The sequence below is a fragment of the Tamandua tetradactyla genome, chromosome 3 (genome assembly GCF_023851605.1).
Source record: "Tamandua tetradactyla isolate mTamTet1 chromosome 3, mTamTet1.pri, whole genome shotgun sequence".
Taxonomy (NCBI): Eukaryota; Metazoa; Chordata; class Mammalia; order Pilosa; family Myrmecophagidae; genus Tamandua; species Tamandua tetradactyla.
This window is the reverse complement of record NC_135329.1, coordinates 63,560,457-63,581,324: the sequence shown is the minus strand read 5'-3', so window position 1 is coordinate 63,581,324 and position 20,868 is coordinate 63,560,457. Positions and strand designations below refer to the sequence as shown.

General features: G+C 36.6%; 1 long non-coding RNA gene and 1 pseudogene across 2 annotated transcripts; one reads left to right on the top strand and one right to left on the bottom strand.

The window, feature by feature from the left end:
* The first annotated feature begins 7,675 nt into the window (after positions 1 to 7,675).
* Positions 7,676 to 9,820, top strand: LOC143676114 (uncharacterized). 2 transcript variants are annotated; one of them, XR_013171831.1, is made up of 3 exons: positions 7,676 to 7,803; positions 7,922 to 8,093; positions 9,718 to 9,820. It is a non-coding gene; the product is annotated as an uncharacterized LOC143676114 (long non-coding RNA). The 2 variants fall into 2 exon arrangements; XR_013171832.1 differs by having other exon boundaries at positions 7,922 to 8,118.
* A 5,210-nt stretch (positions 9,821 to 15,030) lies between these two features.
* On the bottom strand, positions 15,031 to 15,130 carry LOC143678543 (U6 spliceosomal RNA; annotated as a pseudogene).
* Positions 15,131 to 20,868: the final 5,738 nt, after the last annotated feature.

Below are 20,868 nucleotides of genomic sequence, written 5' to 3'. Positions count from 1 at the left end.
GTTTGCAGACGATATGATACTATAGGTCGAAAACCCGGAAAAATCCACAACAAAACTACTAGGGATAATAAATGAGTACAGCAAAGTAGCAGGTTACAAGATCAACATTCAACAATCTCTAACATTTCTATACACTAGTAATGAACAAGCTGAAGGGGAAATCAAGACACGAATCCCATTTACAATTGCAACTAAAAGAATAAAATACCTAGGAATAAATTTAAGTAAAGAGACAAAAAACCTATATAAAGAAAACTACAAAAAACTGTTAAAAGAAATCACAGAAGACCTAAATAGATGGAAGGGCATACCGTTTTCATGGATTGGAAGAATAAATATAGTTAAGATGTCAATCCTACCTAAATTGATTTACAGATTCAATGCAATACCAATCAAAATCCCAACAACTTATTTTTCAGAAATAGAAAAACCAATAAGCAAATTTATCTGGAAGGGCAGGGTGCCCCAAATTGCTAAAAACATCTTGAGGAAAAAAAACGAAGCTGGAGGTCTCGCGCTGCCTGACTTTAAGGCATATTATGAAGCCACAGTGGTCAAAACAGCATGGTATTGGCATAAAGATAGATATATCGGCCAATGGAATCGAATAGAGTGCTAAGATATAGACCCTCTCATCTATGGACATTTGATCTTTGATAAGGCAGTCAAGTCAACTCACCTGGGACAGAACAGTCTCTTCAATAAATGGTGCCTAGAGAACTGGATATCCATATGCAAAAGAATGAAAGAAGACCCATCTCTCACACCCTATACAAAAGTTAACTCAAAATGGATCAAAGATCTAAACATTAGGTCTAAGACCATAAAACAGTTAGAGGAAAATGTTGGGAGATATCTTATGGATCTTACAACTGGAGGCGGTTTTATGGACCTTAAACCTAAAGCAAGAACACTGAAGAAGGAAATAAATAAATGGGAGCTCCTCAAAATTAAACACTTTTGTGCATCAAAGAACTTCATCAAGAAAGTAGAAAGACAGCCTACACAATGGGAGACAATATTTGGAAATGATATATCAGATAAAGGTCTAGTATCCAGAATTTATAAAGAGATTGTTCAACCCAACAACAACAAAAAAGACAGCCAACCCAATTACAAAATGGGAAAAAGACTTGAACAGACACCTATCAGAAGAGGAAATACAAATGGCCAAAAGGCACATGAAGAGATGCTCAATGTCCCTGGCCATTAGAGAAATGCAAATCAAAACCACAATGAGATATCATCTCACACCCACCAGAATGGCCATTATCAAAAAAACAGAAAATGACAAGTGCTGGAAAGGATGCGGAGAAAGAGGCACACTTATCCACTGTTGGTGGGAATGTCAAATGGTGCAACCACTGTGGAAGGCAGTTTGGCAGTTCCTTAAAAAGCTGAATATAGAATTGCCATATGACCCAGCAATACCATTACTGGGTATCTACTTAAAGGACTTAAGGGCAAAGACACAAACGGACATTTGCACACCAATGTTTATAGCAGCGTTATTTACAATTGCAAAGAGATGGAAACAGCCAAAATCTCCATCAACAGAAGAGTGGCTAAACAAACTGTGGTATATACATACGATGGAATACTATGCAGCTTTAAGACAGGATAAACTTATGAAGCATGTAATAACATGGATGGGCCTAGAGAACATTATGCTGAGTGAGTCTAGCCAAAAACTAAAGGACAAATACTGTATGGTCCCACTGATGTGAACAGACATTCGAGAATAAATTTGGAATATGTCATTGGTAACAGAGTCCAGCAGGAGGTAGAAACAGGGTAAGATAATGGGCAATTGGAGTTGAAGGGATACAGATGTTGTAACAGGACTAGATACAAAAACTCAAAAATGGACAGCACAATAATACCTAATTGTAAAGTAATCATGTTAAAACACTGAATGAAGCTGCATCTGAGCTATAGGTTTTTGTTTTGTTTTGTTTTGTTTTGATTTTACTATTATTACTTTTATTTTTTTCTCTATATTAACATTCTATATCTTTTTCGGTTATGTTGCTAGTTCTTTAAACCGATGCAAATATACTAAGAAATGATGATCATGCATCTATGTGAGGATGTTAAGAATTACTGATTGCATATGTAGAATGGTATGATTTCTAAATGTTGGGTTAATTTCTTTTTTTCCATTAATTATTAAAAAAAAAGAGAAGGGGTAATTGGAGCTGAAGGGATACAAACTGTACAACGGGACTGGATATAAAAACTCAGAAATGGACAGCACAATACTACCCAATTGTAATGCAATTATGTTAAAACACTGAATGAAGCTGCATGTGAGGTATAGGTTTTTTTTTCTTTCTATTATTGTTTTAATTCTTATTCTGTTGTCTTTTTATTTCTTTTTCTAAATCGATGCAAATGTACTAAGAAATGATGAATATGCAACTATGTGATGTGATTAAGAATTACTGATTGTACATGTAGAATGGAATGATTTCTAGTTGTTTTGTTAATTCTTTTTTTAATTAATAAAAAAGCAAAAAAAAAAAAAAAAGAAGCGTGGAGAGGAAGCTAGCAGACCTCTCCGTATTTGCCACATAGTTTTCCAGTTGAGGAAGAAACCTTGAACTTCATCGGCCTTTCTTGAGTGAAAGTAACCTCTTGTTGGTGTGTTAATTTGGACATTTTTATAGACTTGCTTTAATTGGGACATTTTCTCAGTCTTAGAACAGTAAATTAGCAACTTATTAAATTCTCCTTTTCAAAAGCCAAAAAAAAGAAAAAAATGGGAATTTATGTGCTTATAGTTTTGAGGTCATGAAAACGCAGAAATGAAGTAATAATCAAGGCAGAACTGTCTTCACAAAGACTGCTTGTCAGTGATTCTTGGATACTCTGACACATGGCAAGACACATAGAAGCATCTGCTGCTCCCTTCCAGGTTCTATTTCAGTATCTTTCTCCTGTGACTTTCACTCTTTCATATCTGAATTCATTCTACTTATAAACGTCTCCAGTAAAAGGATTAAGACCTATCCTGTTTAAGTCGGGCCACAGCTTAACTGAAGTTGCCTCATCCAAAGGTCTTATTTACATTGGGTTCAATACCACAGAAATTGATTAATTTTAAAATCATATTTTTCTGAGATGTGAATTCCAAACCATCAGTAAGTGATGATGTGTGCTAAGTTTTCTTCATTTCCTCTCAGGTTCCCAAAAGAAAGTTAAGCACTTTTCCCATGACACTTATCCTTGGACACATCCACCATAATCTTGTAGATCATGGATAATTGAATTTAAGAAACTATGTGGTTTGGGATGGATGAAGATCATGATGACCGATTTCTGGGCTAAGGTAACAGTTTCCACATCGTGTGGACTTCATTACTGATCAACTAAAGCACCAGAGAGGAGAAGGCTGGACATGGGTGCAAGAATGATCCCACTTGAAAATCACTCCATCTTCACCTGCACTCTGATATTGCTGGCTACAGTGTGTGACAACTTCCAGGAATCATATTTTGATTCTGATGAATAAATAAAGAACACATATGCTCTGCAGCCAGAAACTGATTGAAGCCTGAGGCAAAGAGCTTCTATTTAATGTTGCAGGTGCTGATGTTTCCCAATGATTTTACTTTTAAATATATTTAGGGAGAAAATAATTTGCAAAGAGTTCCCAAAATAGCACACATTTTCTGTGGAGACCTCATCTAGAGTCCCATATGGTTAATATCTTATATTTCTATGAGACAAGCCAAAATCACATCATTAATAATAATAATACCATCAACAATAATATTAAACAACAAAATTCAATGAGTTAACAGATTTTCCATTCATGTCCTCTCTCTTCTCCAGTATCTAATGCAGCACATCATGTCGTGTTTAGTTATGTCATCAGGTTGTCTTAGTTTTCTTGTATGAATTGTTCCCCTTCTTCGTTTGTTGTTCTTGTGTTGGCAATTTTTAAGAGAACTCAGGAGCTATTTTGTAGAATGTCCCTTAGTTGATACTTTTATGAAGTTTTTTCACGATTAGGGAAGAAGACTACCAGTACAGTGCCCTTCTCATAGTATCCTATCAGGGAATATAGGCTATAGCTTTCGTTAACGTGGTGATAATTCAGTTGATAAGTTGGTTAAGATGGTTTCTGACAGTGTTCTCCATTACAAAGTTACCATTTTTCCATTTTCATTTTATATTATTTGCAATTCAGACGTTCAGTCCAGTCTGAATTGGAACACATTCCCTTCCCAGTCAGAAGGGAAACACATTGACATTTTCATGTCAATTGTATTCTTGTTATTTAAATACAACTCAATGCTATGTTATCATTCCTTCATCAATTCAGCATTATTTATGTTTAAATATTCAGCTTCAAGTTATTGTGCTAATCACTTATCCTTTCATCTTCCACTTTCCACAAAGGATCCAGTTCATATCACTTTAAAATAATTCCTGGGCAATGGTGGCTCAGTGGCAGAGTTCTCACCTTCCATGCCAGAGACCTGGGTTTGTTTCCATTGCCTGCTTATGAAAAAAATCCTTTCCTATAGGTGTAGGACAGATGGTAAACAATCTAATTTCTTTCTTTCTTTTTTTTTGTATGGCTTCCATTAAAATACTTTTGTCTCTAAAAATACTTTTGTCTCTACAAAAGTATTTTGATGTTTCATTTCATGGATACAAAATTTTAGCCTAACACTAACTTCCCATCAGATTTTGGAATTCTTAATCACTGTATCTACCTATGAACTTACATGCTAGGAAGTGTGATTTAAATACATTTTTACAACCTATTTGAAGTTAATCAATTTTCTCTTAATGCTTGTGAGATTTCCTATTTGGTTTTATTTCCCACAGTTTTTTACTTATGAATTAAAGAAAAGTTTTCTTCATACTTCAAAATCTATCTTGATTAATAATTAGCATGGCTGTATATTAACATATTACCTCAACAACAGAATCAGGAAAAGCTGTTCCAGTGATGGAATGTATGCTCTCTTCTTAGGGCATCCAATTGTATATGTTATCAAAATAAACTTCTTCTCTATCAGGCATGGGAAATTAGAGGATATGGATATATTAAGGGACAGACCTTGTATGCTTTTTATCATTCTTCCCTCTTGTAAGAATGCACACATTCAAATATCTGTTCAAGATACATAGGGAAGGAAGAAACAAACTTGTTTCTCTAGATTGGGGTTCTGATGAAGCATGTCTCCTCAAGGAGAAAGCCCTGCAGTTCCTGTGTCCCCTCCATCTGACTGCTGTTCTCATCCTAATCTTCAGGATTTCAGAAACAGGCAAGGACTATAGTACCAGTTTGTGACTCAGTAAGGTTCTCCTTGATGCCAGGTGTCTTTTCCTCGGGGCATTTGCAAGAGGCAGTCACACGATCAGTGAAGGCCTCACAGACCCTGTCCTTTATCTGTGCTGTTTCTGGTTTCCCCATCAACAGCTATTACTGCTGAAACTGGATGCATTAGCCCCTGAAAAACAGGTTTCAGTGGGTCATGTTTAAATATTATTCTGGGACATCTACTATAACCCATCTCTGTAAGAGCTGAAGGTCCACCTTTTGGGGTATATTCAAGAATAAATTCCTCCTGTTGCGGAATGGGTAGGACCCTTGATAACAGAGCTCTGTATTACTAGGCAACAACACATAGTAAGGGGAAGTCATCCTGAGACCAAACACAAATTTCTCCTGCAGGAGGTACTGGCAGGGGGCGCTCAGGACCCACCAAGCACAGGGGACACAACCAAAAACAGGAAGTAAGTGTTTGCTGAGGAAGGACGTAGGGTTTTTGCTTTGTTTTTTTTTTAATTTATTTTTGGAGTCTCTTGACTGTTTTTTGCTCTGTGAGGAAAGGTTATCTCCTGGGACTCTCTCCTTCATCCTGCCTTATGTCTTCTATCTTTATTGTAATAAAAAGAAGTGATTTGATTTCTTTCCAAAGAGCTAATTATGAAAAAAGTGTAAAAACCATCTCTTTGCATTGGGAAACACTGACAATAGAGTCAGAATAGTAGTTGGCTTAGTGGTCAGAATATTATGCTCCATTGTTTGGCTGTGTGTAGAAGTGGCATGATTATTTGCACTAGGATTCAGCAGATTAGGGCTACTACTCTGTCTAGTTTGTTGGGGATTGATCATAGGATGGCATAGGCAAATAGGAAGTATCACTCTGGTTTGATGTGTGGCGGGGTGCTGAGTGGGTTTGCTGGTGGATAGTTGTCAGGGTCTCCTAGGAGATCTGGTGAGAATAATACTAGGGTCACTAGTGTTTCAGCTATAATGAATAAGCCTAGGATGTACTTGATGGTGTAGTAGGGGTGAAATGGGATTTTATCTATGTCAGATGAAAGTCCTAGTGGGTTGTTAGATCCTGTTTCATGCAGAAATAATAGGTATTATTTTGTGCAGAAATAATATGTAATATTTGACACATTCTCAAGTAACAGAATTATTAATATGCACTAATTTCTTGCCAGTCTTTAAAGACATCAGTCCATTTTCTGCTGCAAACATTCATGACAAGAAGACTTATTTCAATTCATGTCTGGCCTATTTGTAGACCATGTTCTTATGATTCCTTCAAAAATTGCTCTTTAAGTATGGTGGTAAGACATTTATTCTGTTGCACTAGGGAGATTTTCTACCCCATTCCACACTTCAACTTTTCCTAGAGTTTTTTGAAATGGTGATCTGGTATGTTCAATTTTGGACGTGTTCTTAATGATTACCAGCACAAATATTCTAGTTGAAACATTTGCTCTCTTTTCTTTTTTTTTTTTTTTCTCTCTTATCTTTTTTCAATTTTCCTAACTGGAAACCCCACTCAGGTCAACCTGATTCTCCTACGTTCTTTAGTAATCACCTACCCATTCCTTCCTATAGTTCAGTATAGAAAAAAATCATCCTTCATATTTCATGCTGTAATATGTTTTACACGTAATGAATCAGAACATACAATGATGTTTACCAGCAATGAATGTAGGAACCATGAAGTGTCAGCTGGTTCTGTAAAAAGTGCATTTGCCACAAGCATCCAGATTCCTCAACAGATGCTGGAATTCCAGTGACCATGCCATCAACCCCAGTCACAGCCCAGATCCCCTTCGCTGTGCAGCTAATGAAGATTTTCAGTTCAACACAATGCACTTCTACACCTTCTCTGTGGAGAGGAAAATGCGTAGCAGAATGCTCTGTATAGAAGAAAAGTCCCATGGTCCCTGTTCTTCTAACCTGAAGAAAGGATCTCTCCAGCGTCTCCATACCATTCGCTGAATCCCAGTCGAGCAAACTGTGTAAACTCTCTAGATTGGCTCTCTTTCTGTCCATTTCTAAAGGTAATATCAGCGTAGTCTTAGACATTGTGAACTCTGTGTGATTGGTGTTCTCAGTCGTCCTTTCCTGGAATCTTCAATGTGGAGTGTGATGTGCAGCTGGAAGTGTACAGGAGGGGTTGTGAGTGTCTTGGGGCTTCTGTAGTCCTCTGAGAAGTCTCAAGATTCATGTCCACACACAGTGGGCATCCAGTGGTTTCCAACTCAGATAAAGTGTCAAGGAAGTTTTGAGCATCCAATGTGAGGGTGTGGGATACACATACACAGGGACCATGAATGGGGCTCACCGTTTCCAAGGACAACAACAGAACCAGTTCTCCCTATTGTTGAGTCATCACAGAAGAGGAGATATGGGCGAGGAAGTCAGTGGGACACTAGTCACCATACAAGGTGTGCTCAGGGCCCACGTATAAGGAGGCCCAGCCCTTGGAAAGGTGCATGGGTGCTAGTAAGGAGCTTATTTTAACCCTTGTATGTCTGTGGTTTCTATTGTGACCAAAATTTCTTCCAGATCTGCCAGTTCTGCAGGACCCTGGGGCTTTACCTTGTTGCTGAGCCTCAGAGTTCTCACTTTAATGTAATTGAACAGAGTTCCAGGATCAGTGAGATACAACACACCTGGGAATAGTAAGCAAGGACGCTCAGAAGGACAGGAAGGGAGGGCTCCTGTGAAATTCTAAATCTCTGGACAAGACTACGCCCTTGCTGTACCGTCTGATCTTCTTGTTGAACAGAAGGAGGGACAATGATTTTCCCAAAGAGTAAGATGTAGAAAGCATCCTTTCTGTAGGTCAATGTTTTATTTTCCTGTGGGTCACTTTTAAAAATCAGTTATACATGTATGGTTTTATGAAACCAGACCTGTGAAACATATACATATTTGATAATAAGAATGTAAGTAGGAGGCTTGTGAATGGGGGAGAATCACTATCTTACGCAGTTTAGCTCCCTGACTGACATGGATGAAGACTTAGATTACTGTGAAAGGGATAAAGTGAGGGGAATTCAGGGGGAACCCAGACAAAATTCTTCCTTGGAGGTGACAGGAGGGGGCTGGGATGTAGGAAGCACTTTATTCCACCCGGTAGGCACTAAGGCCCCCAAAATAATAAGGTCCATCACAGGGACTGGGAAAGACAGTTTGTAGGAAGAAATAATATTATTTGTTTTCTTTTAGGTTCTGGAAGATACTTTTCCCTGCTTGATCTCATGTGCCCTAAAAGAAAGCCTTCTGTGCTCTTAAAGAAAATCTTAATTTCTGGGGTCATAGTTTTGAGATCTTTGAAAACCACACAAAGGGTCTCACTGTGCAAGGATCAGATTTACAATGAAATTCTCAACCTTGCATGGTGTCTGTTGTTAAAATGATGTTTCGATTGGGAAAGAATGGGATCCTGAAACTTGGGATGGGGAGCATATGGGTTAATAGTACTGGTAGTGGGAACATGGAATACGTGGATTCAGCTGAGTCTTTGCTAGATAGGGCTGTAATTGTCTGTCCTGAGGAAACAGCCAAAAAATCTCCAGTCCAGCCTGAGGACTCTACCATTCAACTTCTGTCTAGAGAGATTAACACTTCAGTGCCTGTTCAACCTATAACCAGCCCCTGGGGAAAAAGCCCTCACTCTTCTGTGTGGAGTGATTAATGCTGTTTCACAGGATGAAACTGCAATGCAATACTCTGAGGTAATTGGCTGGAAACACACTTCTAATTATTTGCATGTCCCACCCACACAACCCTTCATTTATTCGAGACCTATAACTACATTAAAGCCCAACATACACCAAGAGATGAGATGCAGTTTGTGACCCATGAGGAGATATGCTAGACTTCAAAACAAGTGCATGAGTTTTCTAATGTATATAGATGGAAATAATGGGATTTTGTGGGAATGCATATTAAATGTTTGGGATAATGGTAGAAGGAATATAAAGTTGGATCAAGCTAAATAAACTTACATAAGCCCACAAAGCAGGGATTGTGAATTCAGTCTTGTAGCTAGAAGAGTTAAAAAGGGTGTGAAGGCTTTGGGTGGTTGGGCGAAACACAGGTCAAAAGATTGGCAAGAGTACCTGAGGTTGAAATGGTAGAAATGCCCTGGTATTATGTAGATGAGGGGATGCAAAGGCTTAGATGATTGAAATATTAGAGTACATTTATCATGGAAGGTATGCTCCATATTTCCTAGCAATTACTGTGTAGAGAGATATACTTCCTCATTCATGAGCTGATAGTTTACCAATTAAACATAAAAGTACTAAACATCTATTAAAAATTATTGATGATTTCATGTATAGAAAGGAAACAAGTGACAGCACTGCAAGATTTATTAAATGCACAAGTATAGTTAGATATCTCAACAATGTTCTTTCCATAATCAATAGACAAAATAGCAGAACTATCAATGAGAATAAAGAAGTCTTGATCATTATCAACCAACTTTATCTCCCTGAACTCTGTGAAGACAACCCCAGCCAACCATATGCATTCCTGTAAGCATACATATTTACCTTTATATGAGCTAAGTTTCCTTTAATTTCATGTGCTATATTTGAAATTAATTACATATTTCTACTTGCATATCTAGCATATTGGAATAAATTAATTCATTTGTATGAGAAATATACACCGAGTTAACACACCCAAGTCTTACAATGCACTTTTATTGTGTAGCTGCTTATGACATCTTTCCACCTGATAATTAGGGCACTTGCTGCATGTAACTTGAAGCTTCTCACCCTCAGCCACTTTTTTTAAAGCTCAGTCACTTATGGAGTCATGGCAAACCTTTCTCATTTTACCTTTTCTGTCTATATGATTTTCCATGGTAAGAGGCATAGGGTAATCATCTCTACTATTGAGCAGTTTTATGCTGCCCTGAATAACTCTTTACAGACAACTGTGACCTTCTGAGAACAAACATGTTTTTCTTTCTGTTCCCTGCTGACTCCCCAATAATCAGACATTCTGGGCCAAAGGAGGCTTCAAATTAGACTTTATAATCAACTCCAGGTTATGTTTGAGATTAACACATAGATATAGGATGGCTCCAGGGAGGAAACAGCACTGATAAACATAGATCCTCAAACTGAAGACAACTGTATTTCAGCAATTATTACCAGTTCCTTTAATGCAAGCATTCTGTTCCTCATTTGGTGGTTTGCCAAAGCTTACCAGAATGCAATATATCAAAAATGGAACAGCTTTGGAAAAGGAAATTTATTTTAGTGCAAGTTTACTGTTCAAAGTCTTAATAAATGTCCAAAATGAGGCATCTAAGTAAAGATACCTGGACTGAAGAAAAGCCCATAGATACAGAACAATTCTGCTAGCTGGGAAGGCACGTGGCTCATATCTTCTGGTCATTTCACTTCTGAAATCAAACAACTTCCCTGGTTGCACTTCTTTTTGCATCTTCAAACAGCTTGGCCTCGTGTTGGCCCTGAAGGGTTTTCCAAAAGATTTCCCTTTCTAAAGTTCTCTAATAAATTAATCAATTCCCAACTTGAATAGTTGTTGCCACATCTCCATATAATCAAAAGCCCACACCCACAAATATGTGTATCACATCTCCATGAAAGTAATCAAACCAAAAGCTTCCACCTTAAACAATAGGTCTCACCCCACAAAATTAGATTAGCAAAAGGATATGTCTTTTCTGCTGTGCATAACAGCTTCAAACTGGAACACTAATCTTTCTTCGGCCTCCTAATATTAGCTTCCATTGAGATAGTTAGTACCAGCATTATAACTGATGTTGACATTGTGGTGATTTTTACATTTTCTACTGTAATAGTTTCTTGAATTTAATAAGACTTACTACAAAGTTGATGACTGTAAAAACACAGAAATATATTCCCTCACAGGTCTGGAGGTCAGAAATTCATAAATCAAGGTGTCAATACGGTTGACTCTTTCTGGAGGATATTTGTTGAATTATTTAATCATATCGGAATGGATTCATGATTTTTTTTTGGCATGGCCAGGCACCAGGTATCAAACCCAGGTCTCCGGCATGACAGGCAAGAGCTCTGCCTGCTGAGACACCATGGCCTGTCCCATGATTTTTTTTGTTATTGGCTATATTCCACATTTTCATTATTTAATTTATTGCTTAAATTAGTCTACTTCTGTTGAAATTGCCTCAAGCTGGTTTCCACATCCTTTATCCATGCCCCTGTCAGTTGTGGGCACTTTTTACTTCCTTGCACCAAAAGGGACCCCAGGTTCATCTTGTTATTTTTCTTCTCATATCTTTTTCCATGGAGAAAACCAACACTCTTTTTCATAAATTGAAGAATCATGTGTCTAGCTTGGTGATTGCTACCAGGACATGATTGGCCCTAGCTCATTCAATAGTCAGATAGGAAAAATATGTGTATGTATACTAATACGTGTACACAGACCTACATTTTTTGTCGATATATTCATCTGTATATATATATTAAAACAGGATAATATATGATGCAGATATTTTTCAACACATCAGGGCTTACTTTAACTTTCTTCCTTTCCATATGAATTATTTTTAATTCTTTGCCTGACAGAGAGAAACCTGGATCCCATCACTCACAAAATATTTAAATATTCATTCAGTTCTATTATGTGCAAAGAGTGTTTTCAGATTTCAAAACCCATTCTTCTATGAAAAACAGAATTTCTGCCTGGAGAATAATGCTTGTGTTATACCATTTGTACATTAACCACAGTGTATATTATCAAAATACTTCTTCAAAAATTACTTGTTAGTTATTTACATCTATATTCTCTTCAGTGTGGTTATGTCATTCTTTTTTTTCTGCATCCGCAGGCAGCAAGAATTGAACCCGGCTCTCCGACATGGCAGGCAAGAATTCTGCCACTGCACTACTATCGTCCGCCCTGGTTATGTCATTCATTTTCAATAAAGTAAGATAATATATGACTTATTTCTTGTATTCCATTTGGAGTTTCTCATACCCTGATGTATTTTAATTTTTACTTTGTATTCAGGATATGCTGAACATTGCCACATACCTTGGTGTTATTACCATAACCTGTACTCCAGAAACTTACAGCGGCACCTCAGCTGACTACTCCAGACCTAGTCTCCCATTCCCTCTACCCAACCTCACTCCCTATAAGTAATGAAACTCAAAATTTTCAGATTATTGTTTTGATAGTTTTTCTCCACAAATAAGAAGATGCTTGCATTTTGTTTTTTAATTTTGCTTCTCTTCTATGTCACATATCATATATAATAGATACTCCATTTCACTGTGCTTTTTCACTTAAAAAATACATTGTAAATTGTATAGTTGTTTACAAAATTAGCTCATTTTTTACCAGTTTCATGTTGTCCATTATGTGCATAATTCATCATTCATTAACTTATTCCTCTTTGTGTGAGTAGTTTCATTGTTTCCATTAAAATTGAATAATTCCAAACAATTCTAAAATGAATTAGCTTTGTGCATATGCATTTTCATGTTGTAATAAAAGCAATAACAGGCAATTAGATTTTTTCCTGACATTTCAGCATGTAAAATGTTGTAAATATTGCTTAGGGAGACTGTAAGATTTAATCTTCACAATTTATTTTATGTTGATTTTAAATGTCTAAGAGCTATAAGACTCTGATATATAATCAAATCCAATTCAGTAAGACTTTGTGGATCTTGCATTGCACTACTAATAGGCCTGCCATTCTCATTTATGCAGAGAAATGTTGAGTCCCTATTGATAAATGGCAATTCCATGTAATGTGAATTGATTTACACTATGAGTTTTTCTGAATTCCCTATATTTCAGTGTAATTTCTTATTTCTTAATTCCTTTTAGTATTTTTAAATAGATAAGTTGTAGGTCCACAGAAAAGTTCTGTAAAATATAGCGTTTCCATATACCCACTCTCTGTTGACACTTTGCATTAGTTGGTACATATTTTATAATTTATGAAAGACATTAAAATTATACTGTTAAATATAGTCCATGGTTTAGTTTGATGTATTTTTCTAATATACCACCCTATTTTTACCACTTTCTATTAGTGTGTTACATCTGTTATAATTTATGAAGAAAACACTGTTGTACAGTTAACTGTAGTTCAGCGCTTACAACAGGGTTCACTACGTGATACAGTACAAGATTTTATTAAGTTTTAATTGTAGGAACGTATACACAACCAAAAATTTCCCTTTTAATCATAGTCATATGTATAATTCAGTGGTTTTCATTGTACTCACAATATTGTGTCACCATTACCCCCATCCATTTCCAAAACTTTCAAACCAACCTAAAAGGTAATTCTATACTAATTAAAAATTAACTCAATTTTCAACCAAACCTCACCCTGTGGTTACTTATATTCTAGATTCTGACTGTAATTCGAATTCTAATTATTCTAATTAGAATATTCGACTAATTCTAATTAGAATATTCTAATTAGAATTAGAGAATAATTAGAATACTAATTATTCTAATTATTCTCTAATTCTAATTCTAATTATTTCATATAAGTGAGATTATAAAATATTTGTCCATTTGAGTATGATTTATTTCACTCATTCTTCAAGGTTCATCCATGTCACATGTATCAATACTTCTTTCTTTTTAAGCCTGAATAATATTCCAATTGAATGTATATATCACATTTAGAGAATCTATTCATTGTTGAGTGAGCATTTGGTTTGCTTTCATCTTTTGGCAATTGTCTATAATGCTGCTACAAATGCTGATGTTCAAATATGGGTTGGAGTCCCTGTTTTCAGTGCTTTTGGGTTCACACTATGCTGAGGGATGGTTATATATTAGTTTGAGCTTGTTCATTATATTATACAAGTCCTCTTTCTTTTTCCCAAATTCTCTCTATATGTTCGATTGCTCAGGGTAGTGTACCGAAGTCTCCAACTGCTATTGTGGAGGTGTCTAACTTCCTTTAGTTTTGCCTGTGTTTGCTTCATGTATTTTGGCATGCCATCATCACTTGCATAAATATTTATGATTGTTATTCTTCTGGTGGAATGTCCCATTTATTAAGATATACTGTCTTCCTTCTTTTCATACACATATTTTGATTTAAAGTCTATTTTGTCTGATAGTACTATAATTATCCCAACTCTTTGTTGAATGTTATTTGTATGAAATGTCTTTTTACATTTTTTCACTTTCAACACATTTGTGTACATGGGCTTAAACGAATGCAAAGTGGATGCTATTCTTTTTGTTCATTTGACCTATCTATACCTTTTGATTTTGGGGGCTACATCATTAGCATCTAGTGTTATGATTGTAAAAGCAGTACTTACTTCAGCTATTCTCGTCCTTTGGCCTTTATACACCATATTTAATTTCTTTCTCTCTTTTCCTTTATTGAAATGAGTTTCTTCATATAGTTGATCTTTTGTAATGTTTTGAATGTATCATTTTCAGGTTAGTATGTGTCTCAGAGTAGCCTTATTAAGATACATTTTGTTTGGAATATGTCGGTACTTCTTGGAAATGTATATTTGTTTTTCATAAGAGCTGCAAAGTTGTCAGCATTTATTTACTCAAACATTCTTTCTGGCTGTTTTAACTTCTTTCCTCCATTTCCTTTTGGGACACCCTTAATATATATGTTTATGTTCTTCTTGCTTTCCTCATTTCCCTGTGACACTACATAATCTTTTTCATTTTATTCTGAATCTGTTTGTCTGCATTTATGATTTTGATTGTCCAAACATATGGAAGCCCTCACAAATGTGCATGTCCTTCTTTTACAAGGGACATGCTAATATTCAATGCATCATTTCAAATTTAGTATGCGTGCTGCAGAACCAAGAAGAGAATGAAGAAGTTATTGACAGAAAAGATAATCTCAATGAAGACTCTCACATTTGTGATGAATTTCTCAGTTCCCCAATCCCAATACCCAGTGTTTGATGCACATTCCCATTCACATCTTCACTCCCAGAATAAGTCAAATTCATGGATTTTGTGTTTCCATACTTCTTATCATATGCTGAACTCCTCTCTCCCAATGGCCTATCCCTTTTGCACATTCTTTTCCAGTAACTTCTGCAATCAATCCCAAATAAATTATTGGTTCTCAAACACTTGCTGTATTAACCACATCTAGTTTACGCAGTAAAGAAAAATTCATTGGTTTTAGCGACTTCCATCTTACCAGTCCTGCATCACTCATACTGCTTTATACTTCTGCATCGTCGACCAATAAAGTACTACATGAATTTCCTTCAGTCTAAATGTAATAACTAATTTGCATTCATTTGTAATTGTGGAAATAACTTTCATGATTAAAAATCTTTATAAATCAATATTTAGATTATTTTCCATACTTTCAATGAATTTATTCTCTTCTGACCAAAGATTCAAAGAATTAGGAGAAATCATTTATTTATTGCTCCTTAATGCACAACCCCATCAAATCCTGTGTGCATTGCTGCTTATGCCATGCAGCCCTGACCTTCCCAACATAAATTATTATTCTGAAAAGCCATGGAAAATCCTACCCCTACTCAGCAGCACTTATGTCCTTCCTCTTCAGTGGGAAATGGAGGAACAGAAAATACCTTTGCTTAGTTGTAGGATCCAGGAGCATTACATTTTTTCATCCATCCTTTGCGACTTCATTGACCAGGTCCATGAACTTATTTTAAGTTTCAGAAATTATTATGTGATGCTCTTACTTACAATGTCTTCACTGAATTACACACACTGATTTTTATGTATTATGTAATATTAATAAAATATTACATTAACAGGGTCAGAGTGTCTTGCCTTTTACTCTAAGAGCATTTCTGAGACCACTTATAAATGAATACCTTTCCTTTAAGTTTCCAAGCTTATACCAATCACTTATTCCATGTGCTTTTCAAGTCTTATAAATGCATTTTAAAAATGTTCTAAAATTCTCCCCATTATTGCTTTCTGTGAAGTAGTCAAGGTCAGCAGAAATAACTATGACACACTGCTGATCCAGCTCACACATCCACAGATTTGAGAGGACAGAGCTTACATGCATCTTCCCCCAGAAACCAGTATTTTCAGATGTGTCTGTGAACATTTACAATTGTCCAGATGTGATAGCTGGGTGTAGTCAGGGAAACTGTTGAATGGATACTGCCAATACAATACAGTATTCAGGCCATGATACCTATGGTGGTAACAAAATATGTACCTGTGAGAGAAAATTGCCCCAACTCTGCAAGTTGTTCCCTTTCACTTGATACTGAAATTGAGCCTCAAAATGTAATCCTACCATTCTCTAAATACAGAGGCTTCACCATGTTGGGGAACATGGTAGGACCTGTGAAGTCCATGAGTGTGTGGTCATTCTCACCCTTAATTTGGCTTGAAGTGTTTTTCTTGATGAGAAAGAAAGCTGAGTAAAATGCCTTTAAGGTTTTTTAGCCATTCCATGAAACCACGATTTTGGTTTTGGAAGAAGCATGACATGAACAGAAGCCAAACTCATTTCCACAGTATGTTGCTTATTCAAGTTCGGTAAAATGTTCTATCTTCCATCATGGCAGTATTTCAATGGGGAAATGGTGGTATATTAGGGATTGAGTGTTCATCTACTGGAAGATTGGGAAATCAGCTGTGGCTATAAACAGGTTTGTGTTATTGAATGGAAGTCCACGTTACTGAGTCCATATAGAACACCCATCCTTGATATCATGGCCACGTTGCTCATGAGCCCTCTGGACAATATTAGGAGTGGCTGTGGAAGGATACTGACTGGTACCCACAGAATGGGGCATCTTATGCACTTGATTATTAAAGTCTTCCTCTGCTGAAATCACCTGCTGGTGAGCATTCACTTGTGACACAAATATATTCATGGTTTTATTCTTTCAGAATGATCTGTGCAATACCTCTTCCCCAGAGTTGTTTGCCACCAGTATTCAAATGTTGTCTTTTCTAATCCCTGACAATCCAGCCAAACTAATGTTTACCCTGAATCAGTATACAAATGTATCACTGCAATTTTTTCTTCCAAACAAAATTAATTGAGAGAACTGGAGCCCAACCGGGAGGTCACAGGAGTGCAGTCTCTAGGAAGTAACCCAGGCTGTATTCCTTAAAACTTTTACCCTCACCAGTGCTGCCCCATGCACCACGACTCACCCTATACCTCAAACACCTAAACCCTGTCACCTACCCAACAACCTGGGTTCCAAGTGTCTCTGCCCCCTACAGGCTGTTGCCAGTGTGTAAAGGCTGCCAGCACATACCTTTATACCCAGGCTACACTGGCCCGAAGCCAATACAATCACATTGCCCGCCCCCATCCCTCGATCCCCCAGCTCTGCACATCAATTTACAGCATTCCTAGACTGGTGCACGTGCTCGGACAGCAGCCACGCCCTCTAGCTATAGGAACGCTGTGATCTGCACAGCCAAGTTACATCTGCCCCTAGCTCATGCAGGCCTAGTGCTGACCCGCTGCCACAGCTCTGTGCATGTGCACAAAGGGCCCTCTGCCCTGGAGCAGTGTACACCAGACCTCCTACACATGTATGCACAAAGCCACATCCTTCCTGGCCTCTGGAAACTGACGTTCAGAGCTACCAGCATAGCATCCCCAATCTGTGCTTATACCGGAGCAGCAATGCATCACAGAGCTGTAGTGTCCCACCCCATGTCCTGCATTCAGTCACACATCCATCCCACAAACACAAGGTTTCAACTTCTAAAGAAAATCAATCAAAATATTACATGTGATGAAAACAACAGAAGATAAACTAAATATATCACAATGCAGACAGATACAGGCCAGCCTAAAAACGAAAATAAAACAACAGTGGAGACACAGAGGTTTGAAAAACTAATCAAAGATATTCGTATAGTTCTACTAAATAAAATAAGTGGGATGGCTAATGGCATAAAGGAGATCAATAATACAGTAGAAGAGCATAAAGAAGAATTTGAAAGAATAAATAGAAAAATAGCAGGTATCACAGAGATTAAAGATTCTGTTGATCAAATAAACATACTAGAGACACACAGCAGCATAAATAAGTCAGTTTGTAATTATTATTGTAATAAATGGTTATTTCTTAAAATAATCAGAATGAGGAGTATAACATCTTCATTAATTTAAATTCTGTACTCTGTTTACATATATTCAAAATTTTTACATCACCTTATATTCAGGTTTCCTGAAAAACTCCCCTTAGCATTTCTAAAAGTTTAGGCATGCTGGAAATAATTTCTCTCATATATTGCCTATCTCAGAAACTTCAATTTAAAGGCTCATTTCACTGAATGTAGAAATCTGGGTTAAATTATTTTTACATCATCACTAAAGCTATTACCCCATTATTGTTTGGCTTCTACTGTTTTGGCTGCAAGCATGTTGTAATTAGTTAGTTTACTTGTTCTTCATTTGGAGTGCATCATCCAACACCTTCGAATGTCTTCGAGGTTACCTCTTTGTTTTTCACAAGTTTTGGAATACTATTTTTTCTTTCTCTTGCTGTCTCTTCCTCTCTCCCTGTGTTTGAATGCGTGTGCATGCATGTGTGTGAGTGTGCTTATCATACTTGTGTTTATGAGATTCTTGAATCAACAAGTCGCGAAATTTATAAAAATAGTGGACAATATTCCTTCAAGTGTTTCTTTGTCCTTCCATTTTCCCCTTTTGTTATCCTATCAATAACTATATTAATCTGTGTGATATTGAATCAGTATTCTAGAATGTTACATTCTCTTTTCCCCAGCTTTTTAGCCCCCTTTTTTTTCAAATGGGCACTGGGAATTAAACCCCGGTCTCACAGGCAAGCGAGAATTTTTTTTTTTTAATTTTGAGTAACTTATATTGTCTTAAGTTTACTATATATTTTGACAGATGCACTAAATACTTGGAGGAAGATATTTAGTTTTCATTTTGGTTCTGCATTTGTTTTCTGTATTGTTTGTGGATGAATCTCATTTTTTAAAAATAATTCCTATACTTCAATTTGTACTGCTTAGTAACTTTCCAATCTGTCTAACTTTGCCTTTAGGATTTTAGACAAATGAATCAGTTATATTAAATTCTTATTTTATCTTTTAGTTCCCATATTTTGATTGTACATTAATCTCATTCTACTAATATGTCCATTAAGACTGCAGTCTTGCTCTTTGATTTTTCCCAAATTATTTGTTAAATCTAAACATGTTACATAAAATGCAGACTTTGATTTAATATTTTATTTTCTGTACTAATAATGTGTACATAAATCCTTTTTCTTGTTTGAATAGTCTCACTCTGTACCTTCAATTAGATACTTATTGTGGGTATTTGGTTGTGTCTTCTCAGAGCTGATTTGGGGTTTATTTTAGTCAGGCTACCTTAAGTTGAAATTTTTCTGCATTCTTACCCGATGAGTTCATTTCCTATAATGATAACTTATTTCACTTTGTCTTGCTTGGGATCTAAAGATACTTTCCTCCTTCCTGATACCTCTCCTAGATGAATTCAACCCTCATATTTATTAATCATTTTCAATGTAGCTGAGGAGCTTGAGCTAAGTGTGCATTCTCTGATCTAAACATTAAACTTTATTCTTAGGAAGCTGTAAATCTGGGACAGGGGTGCGGCTGTGCATGTGGCCCTGTTCATCCTCTGCACAGGCAGTTTTGGAGGAACAGGGCATGAATTTCATCTCCAGAGGGTAGTGTTTTTTACTCCATTGTTTCTACCCTGCAGCTGTATTGTTTTATTTTTACTACTATCCCCTTCAACTGGTTTTGATGCTCTTCTCTGAAAATATGGCTTTCATTCTTAAGGGAAGGCAGAAGAGTTGATTGGAAATTTTCCATGTGAGAGAATATTTTCTTACCAGTTTCTATGGGATTTCAGGCGTGCCTGTAGAACATAAGCTGTGACGGATGTCCCATGGAATGTAAAGCTGCAACGGCACTAGGGGAGGTAGGTCTGGGTACATTTTAGAAGTGGCTGCTCCTCTTCTCCCAGAGACAGCACCAATCCAGAAGTCAATGTCTTTCTGTGAATTCTTCCCAATGCTCTAAAACAAACAAACAAACAAACAAAATCTGAGAAAAAGTAAGAATCTTTCTACACACTCTGTCCATGGGAGATTCATATTCACTTGCCTTGACCATATTCGGTCTTAAGAAATTTATTAGTATTTTACTTTGATCATTTAATAGGATAAACCCATTCTCCCCCAGGTAAGCTAATGTTGGGATCCTGTTTCTCCCTTCAGGCATCTGTCACTCTACATCTTTCAAATGTGTTTCTTTTCCTGTGACTCCCATTACTGGAGTGTTAAAGCCAATTAGTTAATTTGCCGATTGTCCATGTTTTTTTGCTGTTTATGTGGTTGATTTAAGAAAAATAGAGATGTTTGCTTCTGCTCCCAAAATTTTCAAGCTCAGTATCACTCCTCTTTCAAATATCCAGAAACTAGAAACAATAAATCACAGGTGAATAGACAAAGGTCTGGAGGTATATGGAGATATATGCACACATTGGGATACGACCCAGGTTTAGAATAATGAATAGTAACGACTGACTCAGAACAATATGGCTGGATTACAAT